The sequence below is a fragment of the Martes martes genome (genome assembly GCF_963455335.1).
Source record: "Martes martes genome assembly, chromosome: X".
Lineage (NCBI taxonomy): Eukaryota > Metazoa > Chordata > Mammalia > Carnivora > Mustelidae > Martes > Martes martes.
The window spans coordinates 105,690,182-105,709,041 of NC_137897.1; positions in this window are offsets into that span (position 1 = coordinate 105,690,182).

Consider the following 18,860-nt stretch of genomic DNA (forward strand, 5'->3'; position numbering starts at 1 on the left):
GAAATCAGAGCTGAGATTTGGGGGGGAAGGTTAGTAAATCCAAGAGTTTGGTCAGTCATGCTTGAGGGGGGATAGCCTTTCCTCCACTGAGCAAGCGTGTAACAGACAATGCAGCAAGCATTGTCAATCCTCCTGTTCCTGCTTTGTCAAATGACGTGGCATTGTGAGATGCTCTGATATGAATCATTCAGGCAGCTGCCATACTGCATTAACTGCAGAGGAGCTGGATTCCATACAAGGTGTTCCCAAAGGTTCATTACTAAATACTCATCCAGCAGTTCTTTGAAAGGTTGCATTGGGTGACAAGGACACTAAATCCTTCTATGCGCTAGAGCTCCAAGAAAGGACAACTGGAAATTACACCATGGTTTTTCTCTCTTTTCTTTCCAGAAGAGAAAATATAATTACTCACTTGGGCCATTCCCACCCTCTCCTTGATGTTTGCTGGCTTTGAATGCATTTAAATGCTTGCTCCCTTGCGTTCAAAGTCTTACACCACAATTTCTTTATGAAAACAATATGTCTTTTAAATTAATGCTAAGTAAAAGTGAATAAGTCACAGGAAGATCATCCTTGTGTAAAGCATCCAAAATGAAAAAAAGAGTTTAATGACCTCTAACCTCCAACCTCACTCCAATCTCATGTCTTATGTTTCAAGCTACTTGGAGACCATCTCTACTCAGATGTTCCACCATCACCTCCAACTCCCTGTGTCCCAAACCAAATGTTTCACCTTTGCTCCAAAGTATCTCGTCTCCCTATTTTGTTCATTTCCGTTGAGGGCACTATCATGACCCCATCATCTAGGCCTAGAAACCTTGAAGTCATCCTAGATTTCTCTCTTTCCTTCATCTGCCCTTTTGCAGATGACTAAGCTTTGGTTGTCCTGCTTTATGACCTGCCTTTAAGTCAGTCTTTGATTTGCCTCTGACTCTTTGTACCCACTGCCACCATCTCAGCTCTGGTTCTTCTCACACCATGGTGGGATTCCTCGAAGAGTCCACTCATTGGTCTGATTTCATTCTATCCATCCTGTTGGCCACTAGCAGATGAGATGAAACCTGGCTTTGGCATGTCACACCTCTGCTCAAAATTCTACAGAGGTTGGGCACCTGGGTGGCTCGGGGGCACCTGGGTGGCTCGGTTGGTTGGGCGACTGCCTTCGGCTCAGGTCATGATCCTGGAGTCCCGGGATCGAGTCCCACATCAGGCTCCCAGCTCCATGGGGAGTCTGTTTCTCCTGCTGACCTCTCTCCTCTCATGCTCTCTCTCTCTCATTCTCTCTCTCTCTCTCAAATAAATAAATAAAATGTTAAAAAAAAAAAAAATTCTACAGAGGTTGCCTATTGCTTATTGCATTGAGTCTAAATTAACCTATTATTCAAGAACCTTTGATTATTTAACAACGTAAATCTACTTCTCTAGCCAGGGTTCCAGCTTCATTGCATCAGTATGAACTACAAACCACATCCATTCTTGTTTCCAGGCCTGTGTTTATTTTTGTGCCCCACTTCCATCTTCTCTACTTTTATACATCCTTCTATCTTTGAGGGCCTATGACAAGGCCCAGTTCCTTCATCAAGCTCTCCCTGACTCATCTAGCATATATGGGGTAACTTCTGTGTCTGTTACCTTCACTGTGATATTTTAGCAACTAAAATATAAATTTTAGTTTATATAATTATATCAGACAATATAAATGAAAAAAGTATTGACAGAGTCAGGAAACCTGGGTGCTAGTCCTGGCCTTGCCTTTGACTAAATATGCAACACTGGACATTGGGCAGTCACTCCCCTTCTTTGGGTCTTGGCATCCTCCCAAGTAAAATTAGAAAGGTAAACTACAACGATGTCTCTCAAATACTGGTCATTTGCACAGCGCCTTCATGCTTGCTATATCTGCAATCTGTCTCTACTTTTATGCAATTAAATTTTTTCTGTCTTGCTTTTTCATTGAAATACATTTTTCATTGTGGTAAAACATATATAATCTAAAATTTATCATCTTAATCACCTTTAAGTATATAATTCAGTGACCTTAAGTACATTCACACCTCTGTGCAATCATCACCACCATTCACCTCCAGAACACTCTCCCAAATCTTGCAAAATGCGAAGTCCATGCACATTAAACGATTCCCCATTTCCCCTTTCCCCAGCCCCTAGCAACCACCATTCCACTTTCTGTCTCTCTGAGACTACTCTATGCATCTCATATAAGTGGAATCATATAGTAATTGTTTTTTTGTGTGTCTGGCTGATGTCATTTAGCATAATGCCTTCAAGGGTTCATCTCTGTTGTAGCATGTGTCAGAATTAAGTACATTTTTAATAAAAGGAAATATATCCTATCTGTGAAATCATGGTTTTAGGGAATGGCTATATTTTTTTCTAATATACGTTAAAACAAATCTATAACGATAAAAATAAAGTTTATGTGCCTCGGTCCCATCAGTAGTGTGTTTCCCACTCTTCACAGAACACTTGACTCAGTCATCTCCATGGGCTTTCAAGCACTAAAAGTATATGATTCATGGTAGCAGTAGCTTTCAAATATGGATGACTATCAGAAGCCTTCAAGTGGCTTTGAGAAAAGACCTGGGCCCTATCCCAGACCCATTAAATCAGAATCTCTGGGGATGGCCTGTGATTCTATCTGTTAACGAGCTCCCGAGGCATTTGTGCTGGTCAACCGGGTTTGGAGGCATTACTCCATGACAGACTTGAAGGCAGGGTGCCAGGCCTGTGCCTCTCTCACATTTCCAACAGCACAGTGCTGGTCACAGAGGTCAAACTCAAAAGTATCATATCAACTGATAAATTGAGAATTTCCAGAAACAGAAAAGAGGTAAGATTTTAAATTAACTTTTTCCTTTTCAGCAGTGTCCTCCCGGCAACAAGTTCCTCTATAAAACGGGAGTAATGACACCCAACCTTATGGGGGTAACTGTGACTCAAATTGGATTAACAAGTTGGAAAGCAATGACTGTTATTATAAGCCCTGTCTTATGAGTCCAGCATCATGCCAAGGGCTGTGGAAGATAGACAAGAGTTTAAAACATGATTCCTGTTCTCACAGAGCTCAGGATCTGCTCGAGGAAACCAAACTAACCCAGATGGAACAAGTGAGGGGCAATGACTTCCGAGCAGGGCAGAACTCAAGCACTCTGGGCAGGCTTTCATGGGCAAGACTTGAGCTGAGCCCTGAAGGAAAAACAGAGCTGAGAGAGAGACAGACAGAAGAGGCCAGAACATTCCAAGAGAAGGGAATGGCATCAGACGTGGCTGAGGCGGTTACCCATGTGGTATATTTGAGTTGGCCCAATAAGACTTGTCTCATCACACAACACCCCAAAATAACACTGGAAATTTGACTGTTTAGAATTCTGTTCCTTATGATGGCCCTTCTGGAAATGCAAACACACCTGGGCTAGTTTGTATATGACCTCACTTACACCTTAGTGTGCATTAGTTAAATCAGAATGCTTTCTCCTCAACATCTGGACAAGATGGGTGGGCTGAGGGATGGGGCTCTCATTGGTGGAGGCTCAGGGAAAGGTCATTTTGGAGCCCCGGAAACAGTTTCAGCTTGGAATCCAGAAAGCAACGTGGGGGCCCAGGGAGGGCAGCAGGTATCAAGGCCCTAAATTGTCAATGATGGTATCACTGTGAACACGAGGATGGAGACAAGTCTTAACCAGAATCCATTTCAAATAACTTCTACTGTTGATGTGTTTAGAGGCTTTTGCAAACCAGGATAACATGCAGATTTCTATCAGAAAAGCATCGAGCTTCCACACTGAACAAATGCAGATTTGTACAGATGGGTTCTTTCATTTGATGGGTGTTTGGGAAGATGGACTGTGACAGGCATGGAGATGTGGTTCTTTGGAATCAGGTCTGTAACAGGCTCTCTTGTTTCATTTCATACCCAGGCTCTCCCTCCCAGTCCCTTATAGTTTGACTCCTGGGCTTGACCTCAGGTTGGAAAAAAGTTCCCTTTGCGAAAACTGTATTTTTTTTCTCCCAGAGTCTGCTGCTCTCAGCAGAGCTGGTTTCTTGAATAGTTGTGATTGAACACAGAGGTTCTTTTTCTTCCTTCTCTGGGCTGTGAGGAAGCTGGTCTCCCCCATAGGGCAGCACTTGGGGCATCTCTTCCTGGCCAGCCCTCCATTCTCTGAAGCCATTATACCAGTTAGTCCAGCCAGCCAGCCTTTGTTTGGCTTGGAAGGTCCCAACTAACTTAGGCAAAGATATTTAGAAAAATGTTTTAAAAACTTAAATCTGGGGCTTCAGGAATGAGCTTAGGAAAGTGAAGCCTGTTCACCTTTCTCTAATTTTACTGTTTTCCTCACAGAGCCAGTACACATCCTGCTTGTGGGACACTTTGTTTTTCCTACTCCAGTTGGGTATGTCCATAATCAATCACTGTTAATTCAAATTATTCCTTCAGAGCCCACATTGTGCTAAGCTCTGTGTGGGAAGGAGGAAGTAAAAGGCAAGGCTATATCTTCAGAGAAAAGATAGCCTCTCTCTACACAACACACAAGCACAAATCAGTTAGCTCCCAAGATGAGACAGTAGAAGGTTAAGGTCAAAATTAGTGCAGGGGAAGGGCAATCAGTGTCAACAGAATTTGGAAAAGGAAGAGTGAAATCCAGGAGGGGAGGCGGTCCAGTAAGGTTTCCAATAGGAAGTGGCTGTGAGCTGGACTTTGACAGCTGAGCTACATTTGGAAAGTATATTTCAGTAAGTTTTATCATCCTACCACTCTTGCATGAAAAATCTCAAACAATTCCTCGAGAATCATAGCCTGGCATTCAAGGCCTTTGATCATATGGCCCCACCTCCCCTTCTTCCTCTCCAACAGTAATTCCTAATGTTCTGCTACACAGAATTCCTTACCTACCTCCATTCACAGCTGGTCTCTTGAGCATCCCCCCTTGTCCACACCTTGGTTTTCTCTGTATTCCACCTTCACTTCTTCCCTCCCTTCCAATTCTTCAATGTCATCCATTCCTCGTCATGTTCAAAAATCACTTTACCTTTGACCCATCCCTGCCAACACATGTCCAGTTATGTCTCCCTCCCCTGAAATTCCTCAACTGAGAAGGCATGTCTCTCTCATCTCATATACCACATATAAACCACTTGCTATAACAGTTAACAGTACTATATTATGGGATGCAGGAGAAGTAATTCTAGAGGGAATTCATAGTGATTTATTCCTACATTAAGAAAAAAGAAAAGCTCAAATAAACAATCTTACTCTACACCTCAAGGAACTAGAAAAAGAAGAACAAACTAAGTGCAAAGTTAGCAGGAGGAAGGAAATAATGAAGATCAGAACAGAAATAAATGAAATAAAGACTAAAAAGACAACAGAAAAGATCTACAAAATTAAGAGCTGGTTTTTAAAAAGATAAATAAAACCGACAAACCTTTAATTAGACCTACCAAGAAAAAGGAGAAAGGACTCAAATAAATAAGATTATAAATGAAAGAGGAAACATTAGAAATGATAACACAGAAGTGCAAAGGATGATAAAAGACTATAATGGATAATCATTTGACAACAAACTGGACAACCTAGAAGAAATAAATAAATAAATTCCTAGAAATATACAACCTACAAAGGCTGAATCATAAGGAAACAGAAAATTTGCAGAGATCAATTACTAGTTAAGGAATCAATAATCAAAAACCTTCCAACAAAGAAAACTCCAGGACCAAGTGTTAGGGGTGAATTCTACCAAAAGTTTAAAGAACTAATACCAATCCTTTTCAAACTTTTCCAAAAAACAAAAGAGGAAGGAACACTCTAGACTCATTTTATGAGGTCAGCATAATCCTGATGCAAAACCAGACAAAGACACTAGAGGGAAAAATTTACAGGCCAATATTCCCGATGAACATAAATGTAAAAATCCTCAACAAAGTATTAGCAAACTGAATTCAACAGTAAATTTAAAGGGTAATGCACCATGATCAAGTGGGGTTTATTCCAGGGATACAAGGATGGCTCAACATCCACAAATAAATAAATGCAATATACCACATCAAGAAAATGAAGGATAAAAATCATATGATAATCTCAACAGATGCGAAAAAGAATTTGACAAGGGGCACCTGGGTGGCTTAGTGGGTTAATCCTCTGCCTTCGGCTCAGGTCGTGATCCCAGGGTCCTGGGATCGAGCCCCACATCAGGCTCTCTGCTCAGCAGGGAGCCTGCTTCCCCCCCTCTCTCTCTGCCTGCCTCTCTGCCTACTTGTGACCTCTCTCTCTCTCTGTGTCAAATAAATAAATAAAATCTTTTAAAAAAAAAAGAATTTGACAAAATTTAACATCCATTCATGATAAAAAAAAACTCTCAAAAAAAAAAAAACCCACCCAGGTATAGGGACACCTGGGTGGCTCAGTCGGTTAAGCATCTACCTTTAGTTCAGGTCATGATCCTAGGGTCCTGGGATTAAGTCCTGTATCAGGCTCCTTGGTCAATAGGGAGCCTGCTTCTCCTTCTCCCTGCTGCTCCCCCTACTTGTGCTCTCTCTCTTTCTTTGACAAACACATAAATAAAATCTTTAAAAAAAAACAAGTGTAGAGGGAATGTATCTAAACATAATAAAGGTCGTATATGACAAGCCCACAGCTAACATCATATTCTATGTAAAACACTGAAAATTTTTCCTCTATGATCAGGAACAAGATGAAGATTCCCAACTCTCATCACTTTTATTCATCACTGTACTGGAAGTCCTAGCCAGACCAATTAAGCAAGAAAAAGAAATAAAAGGCATCTAAAAAAGAGGAAGTCAGACTGTCTCTATTTACAGATGACATGATATTATACATGTAAAAACCCAAAGACTCTACCAAGGAAACTGTTAGAACTAATGAACAAATTCAGTAAAGTTGCAAGATACAAAATCATTATTCAAAAATCAGTTGCATTTCTATATACTAATAATGAACTATCAGAAAGAGAAATTGAGAAAAGAATCCTGCTTGCAATTGCATCAAAAAGAATAAAATACATAGGAATAAATTTAACCAAGGTGGTGAAAGATCTGTATACTGAAAACTATGACACTGATTGAAAGTAACTGAAGACACAAATAAAAAGATATTCTGTGCTCACAGGTAAGAGAATTTAATACTGTTAAAATGTCCATACTACACAAAGCAATCTACAGATTCAGTGAAATCTCTATCACAATCCTACTGGCATTTTTCACAGAAATAAAATAAAACAATCTTAAAATCTGCATGAAGCCACTAAAGACCCTGAAAAGCCAAAGCAAGTTTGAGAAAAAAGAATACATTTGGAGGCATCACACTTCCTGATTCCAACCTATGTTACAAAGCTATAGTTATCAGGACAGTATAGGCTCTTCCTCAGAGCAGCCTGCAGAGATGGCGGCCATCACCTACACGGCTTCATGGCTGCCCTCAGACCTCTGGTGAAGCCCAAGATCATTAAAAAGAGGACCAAGAAATTCATCCGGCACCAGTCAGATTGACATGTCAAAATAAAGCACAATGGGTAGAAACTCAGAGGCACTGACAATAGGGTGCGCAGAAGATGGGTGTCAAGGTCCAGAGCTTGACACCCAACCTTTGGTTACTGGAGCAATAAGAAAACAAAGAATATGCTGCCCGGTGGCTTCCAGAAGTTCCTAGGCAACAATGTCAAGGAGTTTGGAGAGCTGCTGATGTACAACAAATCTTAACTTATCTCACAGTGTCTAAGAATCACAAAGCCATTGTGGAAAGGGCAGCCCAACTGGCCATCAGAGCACTCAAACCCAATGAGAGCCTGTGCAGTGAAGAAAATGGATAGATAGACAGCTTATGTACAAACTGCATTTGTGTGAATAAAACAATAAAATTACCAAAAAAAAACCCCACACCAGTATGGTATTAGCATTAAAACAGACATATAGATCAAAGGAAGAGAATAGAGAACACAGTAGTAAACTAATACACATATGGTCAATTAATTTATGACAAAGGAGCCAAAAATACACAGTGGGGAAAGGATAGTCTCTTCAATAAATGGTGTTGGGAAAACTGGACAGCCACATGCAAAAGAATGAGACTGGACCCTTATACCATACACAAGAATCAACTCAAAATAAAGACTTGAGCATAAGACCCAAAGCCCTAAAACTCCTAGAAGAAAAGAGAAAAAGTTCCTTGACAATGGTCTTGGTAATGATTTTCTTGGATTTGACACCAAAAGCAAAGGCAACAAGAGCAAAAATAGATAAGTGGGACTACACCAAACTGAAAAGCTTTTGCACAGCAAAGGAAACCATCAACAAAATGAAAATGCAACCTACTGAATGAGAGAAAAAGTTTTTAAATCATATCTGATAAGGGTTAATAACTAATGTATAAAAAGTACTCATACAACTCTATAGAAAAAAAAATCTGATTTAAAAAAACAGGCAGAGCAACTGAATAGACATTTTCCCAAAGAAGACATACAAATGGCCCAATAGGCACATGAAAAGGTGCTCAACCTCACTCATCATCAGGGAAATGCAAATCAAAACCATAATCAGGTATAACCTCACACATATTAGAATAGCTATTATCAAAAAGATAAGAGATAACAAGTGTTGGCAAGGATAGAGAGCCAAGAGAACCCTTGTGCACTGTTGATAGAAATGTAAATTGATACAGCCACTCTGGAAAACAGTATGCAGCTTTCTCCAAAAATTATAAACAGAACTACCATATGACCCAGCAATCTCACTTCTGGGCATATAGCTAAAGGAAATAAAAACAGGATATCGAAGAGCTATCTGTACTCCCATGTTAACTGCAGCATGATTCACAATAGCCAAGATATGAAAACAGCCTAAGTATTCACTGGTGGATGAATGAATAAAGAAAAAAATATATATATAATCACATTTTCTTTACATACATATATTGTATACATATTTCTTGTGTGTGTGTATGTGTATATATATATACAATAAACATATACAAAGAAAAAAATATATATATATACACACAATGTGATACACACAATGGAATATTATTCACCCATGAGAAAGGAGAAAAATCCTGTCATTTGTGACAACATGGATGGACCTTGAGGGCATTACGCTAAGTAAAATAAGCCAAATAAAGACAAATACTGCACGGTATCACTTAATATGTGGAATCTTAAAAAGAAAGTCAAACTCTTAGGAACAGAGAGTAGAAAAGTGATTGCAAAGAGCTGGGGGCAGTGGGAGAAATAAGGAGAGGCTGGTAAAAGGTTATGAAGTTTCGGCCATAAGATGAATAAGGGCTGAGCGGATAATGTGAAACGTGGTGACTGTAGTTGATAACCACTGTACTAGATAATTGAAATTGGGTAAGAAAGTCAAATTTAAATGTTCTACGGAAAAAAGAGATGAATATCTGAGATAATAGATATGTTGATTAACTAGATGATGGGAATCCTTACACTGTATATATATATATATCAAATCACTGTGATGTATACTTTAAATATCTTACAATTTGGGACCCCTGGGTGGCTCAGTCCGTTAAGCATCTGACTCTTGGTTTTGGCTCAGGTCATATCTCAGGGTCATGAGATGGAGCCTCACATCAGGGCTCCGCACTCAGCGTCAAGTCTGCTTGAGATTCTCCCCCTCTCCCTCTGTCACCCCCACCCCTGCACTCTCTCTCTCTCTCTTTCAAAATTAAATGAATATCTTATGATTCTACTTGTCAATTATACCTCAACAGAACTGAAAAAAATAAAAGCAATTACACACACACACACACACACACACACACACACACACACACACGTTAAGCATTATTAAGGCTTTTATGTTACTAGATAGTAGGTGAAACATTTTGTGAGATTGCATTCGATTGACAGAATGATCTTGTCTGGAAGATGCAATTATTATCTTCATTTTATGGATGAGAGACTGGATGCTTGGTGGGTTCACTTGGTCGAGGTCATACAATTAGTAAGTGGTGAAACTTACCTTCTCATGGCCTCTCCTATCTGGGTACATGGGTATAGAGAGGTACAATACAAGCAAACCATTCTTATATGTATCCTTCTATATTTAGAAACTTTGAGAGAGAGGGTGGAGAGGAGGAGAGAGGGAGAGAGGAGAGAAGGAGAGAGGGAGAATGCAGTTGAAATTGTGTGGGTAATTCTATCCATCATAAGACAGGACTCTCCCATATTTGCCTTGATTCCCCAACTGGTGTGAAAATGCCATGTGAGTAAAGACTGTGTCCTAAACTTTTTTATATTCCTTCAAAGTGCTTAGCAAAGTCACTTGAAAATAATAGGAGTTGAACAAGTCAATGTCAAAGATTATTCATTAGACATGTTAATTTTCACAGCAAATTTAAGGTTACTGAGATATCCTTTTAAGCTACCCACAAAATGGAAGGGATGATTTGTACTATCACGTATATCCCATGACTTGTTGGCATCCTCTGTACTATTTCTAGAAACAGAATCTGTCTGTTCCCATTCCTAGCTGGATCAACTGAGCACCTGGCAATTTCCTATTGATGCCCGTTCAGCTGTCACCTTCCAGCTCCTGGTTCTGTTTGCTCAATGTGTCTTCTAGAGTAGGCCTGACTATTTTGGGTCTGAGCTACAGCTGTCAGCGTTTCAGGCGTACCTCACGTATTTCTAGAATTAGGTGGAAATACTTGAAGCCTGAAAAAGGAACTATAATGTTCTGAGTATGAAGGAAATATTTAGGCAAGTATCAACTGGCAGCACATAAGGCTAACTAAGAAGAATTGAGTCGCTGGTGATAAAATGAGATGAGAACAACACAGCCAAGCCATCTTGGGTTACTTGCATTTTAGTAGCATGGGGTGAGTTACCAAACTATTTCTGTTATTTTTATTAGCATGTGATTAAGGAATTGACCAAATGTGAGACTGTTTGCTATAAATGTGAAATGACAGATAGATGGAACAGATTTGCTTTGCTTTGCTCTACCAGAGAATTATAATTCCTTAATTTAAAAAAGTCATTCTGGTTATACATACATCCTAGTCATGCTTTGTGAGTTGAGTTGTACCTCTTGACCTCATTCTTTTTAATTCACGATAATAATTTCTGCTCTCCAATCTGATAGAGTAATACTGACCTAGAGCAAATTACACCATGATTCTGTACCAAATTATTAAGATATGATTAGTTCTCTCGGAGGGAGGCCCAGGAGAAGTAGGGAGTCGATTTTATGGCATGTCTAGGTACCAAGGCAAGATGAAGGGGATAGAGATTTCTTCACCTTCTGAGATCAAATTATTTGGTGATTTAATACAGGCCAGGATGATCATCTCTTCTCATACAATTAACAGTTATTTTGGATTCCATAATCCAAGGGTGTGTCAGCAGGGAGAAGGTGTCAAATCCATCTTCAATTTTGCCTTTTAAGAATTTTGCCTTTTCACAATTTTGCTTTTGAAACGTCCAATGGAAAAAACAAAACGTTGAAAGTAACTCACAAACCCTCTGTCATTGAGATCCTCCAGATAAAAGCTATTAGTGGAATGACATAAAAGCTCTGGAGTTGAAGGAGGAAGTGATTGTGGTGCCAGTGAAAGACCAGAGGCTCAATCCTTGGAAGGATCAATTAGCTCTACTTTCTGCCTGTATTTGCAGACTGCTTCCCAGGTGATTCTGATGAAGGTGGTCCAGGGACCATGCTTTGAGAAACAGTACCTTAGAAACTAAACATAGTCATGTCCATGGTCCAAAGGAGATTAAAATCTTAAGAGTCACTGCCTTTAAATTCTTTGCAAATTTTGCTTTTCATGGGAATATGTGCCTTTCTGATAATGCTGATCCTGCTTCCTTCTAGCCAATAAATTACTGATGTAGAGATCACTGGATTAAATCATGTGTTGGAGAGGTTGAAAACTTAAAATTTCAGCTCCAGTATTAATTTGCCGTCTAATTTTGACTTAATAAGTTAGTTATTTCCCCTTCTGTAAATTGAAAGTCCATCTAAGAAACATCTGGTAAATTTTGGATGAAAAACACTGAGAAAATGCTTGTATCACAAGATGAGTTTTTTCTCTACCTAGGGTTGCCAGATTTTATAAAAAAAAAAAAAAAAAAGAAAGAAAGAAAACTGAATTACAGATAAAGGATGAGTAATTTTTTGGCGTAATTCTGTCCCGTGCACTATCTGGGATATACTTATCCTGGAAATTCACTGGTTATCTGAAATTCAGACTTAACTGGGCATGCTGTATTTTATCTGGCAACCCTATCTCTACCACCACCCTTTTCCTGGAGCCTGCACTTTCCAAGACTTGGGCAACAGAAGAGAGCATTTTGTAACTCAAGGCCAGGAAGGAAATGAGCACTCATTTAGCATAACACAGTACAGGAGAAAGGCTAGCAGGAGATTAAACTTCCACGTTGGAGAAATCTAGGTATATTCTGGTGATGGGGAGCAAGAGGCTGATGTGGGGGAATGGAGGGGAGGACAGAGCATGGCTGGGCAAACATACACATGGAATTCTGAAGTAGGTCTAATCAGTTATTCAAGAAACATAATCCAACTTGCTTCTCCTGCAGCCTCAGAAAAAATAGAGAACCAAGGACTTCTTCAAACACAAGGCTTTCGTCATTTTTCCACTGCCACCACCAAAGGGAATGAGGCATTTCTATAGCAAGCAGCACAATCTTGGAACCACAGTGTGGCTTTTTTATTAACTCCTATATCCATCCACAATTGTGAGTCAAGAATTTAGATTGCAAAACTCACTGTGCTCTCTGGTTCCACAGGCTCCTTTCCCCCCAGGCCAGGTTTTGCAAGGGGTTCCCAGCTTCGTGTGCTACGCTGCTCTGCTCTGAAAAACCCAGCTTTGCTCCTTGCTTTCCTGCAAGGCGCAAGTCTTTCTTCCCTGCGGCTCCTGTCAGTCTTCACCTCCTAGTTCACTTTTCCTGCCTCCAGCTCTCCAAGAGCCAACATATCTCTCTGCTATCATTCTGATCTTCCTGCCCAAATATGGATTTACAATGGCAAGGCAACTGCTTTGCTCTGAATTCAGCCAAACAGGGGTACTTCGAGGTCACAGGTAACTGACGAGGGTGGAGGTGGTTTCAAAAATTAAAAGAATTTTCTTCCAGATAAAAAGAATGTATGCTCATTGTAAAAGAATCCAAACAAAATGTAAAAGAAAGGAAAATAATATACCCTTAATCACAAGACCTGGAGATGACCACTCGAACATTTTGGGGAGCATTTTTCAATATTCATTTGTTCATTCATTCTTTCAAAAAAACACATTTATTAGTACCTGCTACCTGCTAAAACACTGTTTTAGACACATGGGATGATCAGTAAACAAAGCAGAGTAACAAAACTACGCATGTGTCCCTATTTACACACACACACAAACACGTTCACACATACAATTTTACATTAATGGGCACATACTATATATGCTATTTTGTAACCTGCTCTTGCATGGAAAAATGGGTCATATGCCTCCCTATATGTCAATGAGTACTGATTTATGTCATCCTTTTAATGTCTGCCTAGTATATTCTAGAGGATATATCCACCACAATTTATTTAATCATCTCCCTACAGATATTCATTTCTAATTTCTGCTATTATAAAAATATAATGTGATGAGTATACTTGTACATGTATATCTCTACATACTTGTTCAATCATCTCAGTAGGATAAATTCCTCGGTTTACTCCTATCTTGCTAGCCATTTCTTCTGCCTCTTTCGCTACCCTCCCCTTCTCTGCTTGACCTCTAAATGTTGAAGTCCTTAGACCTCTTTTCTAGCTCATACAATCCCATGGCTTTAAACAGTATCCATAAGCTGTTTCTATCTACCATTTTGACATCTCCTCTTGAGCTCTAGACTCTTATTCAATGGTCTTTTTAGAATATCCACTTGCATGTCTGGCTTTGAATCTCAAATTTAATGTAACCCAAAGAAAACCCTTCATTTTGTCCCCAAAATATATTCTTATCTTGGTGTTCTATACTTCACAAAATGGCATCACCATCCATGTGGTTATTCGGGCCCCAAACAATGCATCAATCCAATTTCTCCTCTTTTCTTTACCCTCAGCCCCCGTTCAAATGTTTTCAAGTCTATCTCCAAAATTTAGTTCAACTCTGTCCCTTTCTCTCTATATTTGCTACATTCATTTGCTACCATCTTAATTCAGGCCACTCTAGCTCCTCACCTAGGCTACCTCATTAACCTTCTAACTGGTCTTTCAGTTTCCCCTGTTGCCCTCCCACAGTCCTTTCTTTACATAGTAGCAAAAGCCCTATAATAATCATACTTAATGGGCACCTGGGTGGCTTAGTCTGGTGAGCATCTGACTCTTGATTTCAACTCAGGTCATGATCTCAGGGTGGTGAGATCCACCCCTGTGTTGGGCTCCATGCTCAGCAGGGAGTCTGCTGAGGATTCTCTCTCTCTCTCTCTCTCAAAAATAAATAAATCTTTAAAAAAGATAATCATACTTAATGATAAAAGAATATAAGCATTTACTTGAAAACTCAGAAAAAAGAAGATGAGGATGCCTGTCATTACTGCTTGTGTTTGACATTGTAATCGAAGACCCAGCAAACACAACAGTATATGAAAAAGAAATAAGATCTATACAGATTGGAAAGAAAGAGACAATGATCATATTTGCAGATGATATAGTTGTCAATATATAAAATAAAATAGGATTTATAAGCCATTAAAACTGAGAGATTCAAAAAGGATGATAGATAAAGTAATATGAAAAATCAGTCTCATTTCAATATACCAGAAACAGGGATGCCTGGGTGGTTCAGACGGTTAAGCATCTGCTTACTGCTCCGGTCATGATCCCAGTGTCCTGGGATCAAGTCCCGCATAAGGCTCCCTGCTCAATGGGGAGCCTGCTTCTCCCTCTGCCTGCTGCTCCCCCTGCTTGTGCTTGTGCTTTTTATTTATTATAAATAAATAAAATCTTTAAAAATATGTAATATCTATATCTACACACACACACACACACACACACACCAGAAACAATCAATCAGGATATGTAATTTTTTTAAAAGATTTTATTTATTTATTTAACAGAGAGAGAGAGAGAGCACAAGCAGGGGGACCAGCAGAGGGAGAGGGACAAGCAGGTTCCCAGCTTAGCAGGGAGCTTGACACATGGCTCGATCCCAGGACCCTGGGATCATGACCTGAGCTGAAGGCAGATGCTCAACCAACTGAGCCACCAAGCGCCCCTGTATGATTCCATTTATGTAACATTCTTAAAATGATACCATTGTAGAGATGAACAGATTAGTGGTTTCTGCAGGTTAGAGACAGGGTGGGTATTAACTATAATGGGGTAGCATGAGGGATACCTTTGTGGTGACAGACTAGTTCTGTATCTTAATTGCAGTGGTACCTATACAAATCTACACATGATGAAAAGCTTAGAACCATACACAAACATTGCGCCAGTGTCAGATTCCTGGTTTTGATACTGTACTCTAGTTAGACGTAATTGCTGATATGAAGTTTCAGTTAGGCAAGACAAGTAAGTTCGAGAAATCTGCAGTACAACATTGTGCCTATAGTCAATAACTGAGCATTTTACACTTAAAAATTTGTTAAGAGGTAGGTCTCATGTGAAGTTTCTTACCCTAAAACAACAACCACCAAAAAGGGGGAGGAGGAAACTTTGAGAGGTGATGGGTATGCTTATCACCTGATTGAGGTGATCATTTCACAAGTATATGCATATCTTCAAACTCATCAAATTGTACACATCAAATACGTCCAGCTTTCACTATATCAATTGTTCCTCAATAAAGCTGTCTGTGTAAAAAAAACAAAATGTGACCGCTGTGAGAAAATGGGTGAACAGTAATAGGGGATGTCTCTATACTACATTTCCATCACCCTGTGACTCCATAATTACATTGACATAAGAACTTTCGAAAGATACACAGTGATCAGGTATGAGATGTCAATTATCTTCAAATTGATCTATAAATTTAATTCAGGTTCAATCAACATTGCAAAGGATTTTTAATGGATCTTAACAAGCTGATCTTACAGTTTGTGCTGAAGAGTAAGGCACCAAGAATAGAAAAAAAATTTTGAAGAAGAATGGAGGGCAGATTATCAAGACTTATCATGTTATAGCAATTTTAAAACAGTGCCATATTGGCATATGGGCAAATAGATCAGTGGAATAGAAAAAGAGCCTAAAAATAACTCATATAAATCTGTGGGAAGTAGGCATATGACAGACATTGATTATAAATCACAGAAGAGGGGTGCCTGGGTGGCTCAGTCACTTAAGTATATGCCTTTAGCTCAGTTCATGATCCCAGGGTCCTGGGATCGAGTCCCGCATCAGGCTCTCTGTTCAGCAGGGAGTCTGCTTCTCCCTCTGTCTCTCCCAATCCCCAGTCATGTGTGCTCTCTCTCTTTCAAATAAATAAATAAAATATTTTAAAAATATATAAATCGTGGAAGATATGGTAGACTTTCTTTTTTTTTATATGATAGACTTTCAATAAATGCTATTAAAATTATCCATGTGAGAAAAGATAAAATTAGATAACATCTTCAAATCCTACCTAAGAATTATTTCAAAGTGAATTAAAGATCTAAATGTCATTTTTTAAATTTTATTCATTTAAATAATCTCTACACCCCATGTGGGGCTTGAACTCATAACCCCAAGATCAGAAGTCACACATTCTTCCAACTGAGCCTGCCGGGTACCCCAAAGATCTAAATGGTAAAAGCAAAATTTCATAATGTTTTGATGCAAATATAGAATACCTTTGTGATCTTGGAGTAAGGAAGAATTTATTAATCATACATGCACACAAACTCACAAATTTTAATAGAATAGACTGATAAATGTGACTGCATTAAATATTAAAATGTCTATAGAAAAAGAAATGATACTATAAAGTTAAAGACAAGTCATACAGCGGAGAAGACATTTGCCACACACAAAATTTAAAAAGAAAATGTATCCAAAAATATATAATAAATATATTTTGAAAAGGCAACCAACCCAAAAGAAAAATGGGCAAAGAATACCAATAGGCAATGAGCAGAAGGAACTGGAATGATCTACAAATATATGAAAAGATGCTCAACCTCATTAGTATTCAGGGAAATACTGTCAGACTGGCAAAAATTAAAAATCAGAAGTTGCCAGTGGCATGGTGTCATGGGAACAGGTAGACCACTGGTAGGACTAGTAGCAAAATAAATTGGAAACAATCTAAATGTACATCAACCAGGGAATGAGTAAATTAAGTGCCAATGGTTGTACTATAGGTTGCTGTTCAGCAGTGAGGTGACTGAGATTAGTACATACCTACATGGACTGATCTCAGAAAACAATGCGGAGAACGGGTTGACAGCAAGTGGGAGATAAAGGGAACTTCAGCTCTTCCTTACGTATTTTACTCTTTTTATTTAAAAAAAAATGGAAGACAGGGGCGCCTGGGTGGCTCAGTCAGTTAAACATCTGACTCTTGGTTTCCGCTCAGGGTGTGATCTCAGGGTTGGTGGGATCGAGCCCCATGTCAGGCTCCGTGCTCTGTGGGGAGTCTGCTTGAAGGTTCTCTCTTCCTCTCTCTCTCTCAAATAAATAAATCTTTAAAAAATGGAAAACAAAATAAATGTGGCAGTGTATTTCTACTCTGCATGGCAAGAGCATAAGTACTTGCTATATTCTTCTCTGAACTTCCCTGTATTTTGAAAGCTCTCAGTGTAAGTGAAAGGTGTGGTGTGAGATGCTTCTGTTAAATATTCAATTTAGGGAACCACCATATTAAGGTACTAGTAAGTTAATATGTTAACCTTTCCAGGGACACTTTTATTTTTAAAGAAGGCTGCAGTGTTTAATCCAAAGCTTGAGGCACCGTCGGATTTGCTCTCACTTATGAACTGTGGGTTATGAATTCTGAAGACAAAATTTAAAGGGAGTTATCTTCCTCCCATGTGCTAGTTGTGCCGTTAGGTTAAGTTGCCATCACTCCGACTAAGTGATAGGCTCCCATTAGGTTGGACAGCTCAGAGAGAATAGAACATTTTCTCATTCGGTGATGGTTTTATTCTTTATAAATAGAACTGCATTTAAAACAACGCCACATGGAATAAAATTTAGAGCCAGGTTTATGGAAACATGGACACCTACGTGCAACCAAATCCCTTCAAATTTGATCAAACATTGATTCTATCCTGCTCATCAACCTGGAGTGGACTGAACACAATTTAAATATTTCTTGGTTTGTCTGCAGAGTATCAAGTCTTGTCCAGAGCTCGGAGACTCCTACTTCCTTCACCCCCAATCAACTCTGCCAGTTGTTTAAATGGCTCGAATATTTCTGCAGCCACGGTTTTTAAGTGAGAGTCGTTTTATTGCTTTGGGCATGTTCCTTCTCCTAGCCAGTGCTCAGAATTTTAACTATCTCACTATTCAATTTCTTTCTGTCTCTTTCCATGGGGGAGAAACTGGATTTCTGATCCACACAGCTTGGCAAAGGCTAGCAGGGAGCAAGAGATTATAGCCAGATGTACATCTGCATGTCAGCAGCAAGAAGGTCTGGGATGGTGCTTTTTCGATCAGAAGGGAGTCATTTTCCCCCTCTCGAAGGAGAGGGCCTCCTCCCTCCCATCAGATATTTGGCGGCTAGATGCTCACTGATTAATTACTGAGGTCGCATCTACACACAACTGGTTTTCTAACAACAATCCTAGCAGGCTTCCAGTTAATTCCTGAATGTGCTTCTTATTTTTAAGAGAACTACCCTCCTTTCCCAAAGCATAGAAATAGAAGATAGAAAAATAGTTCAAAGAACAAAG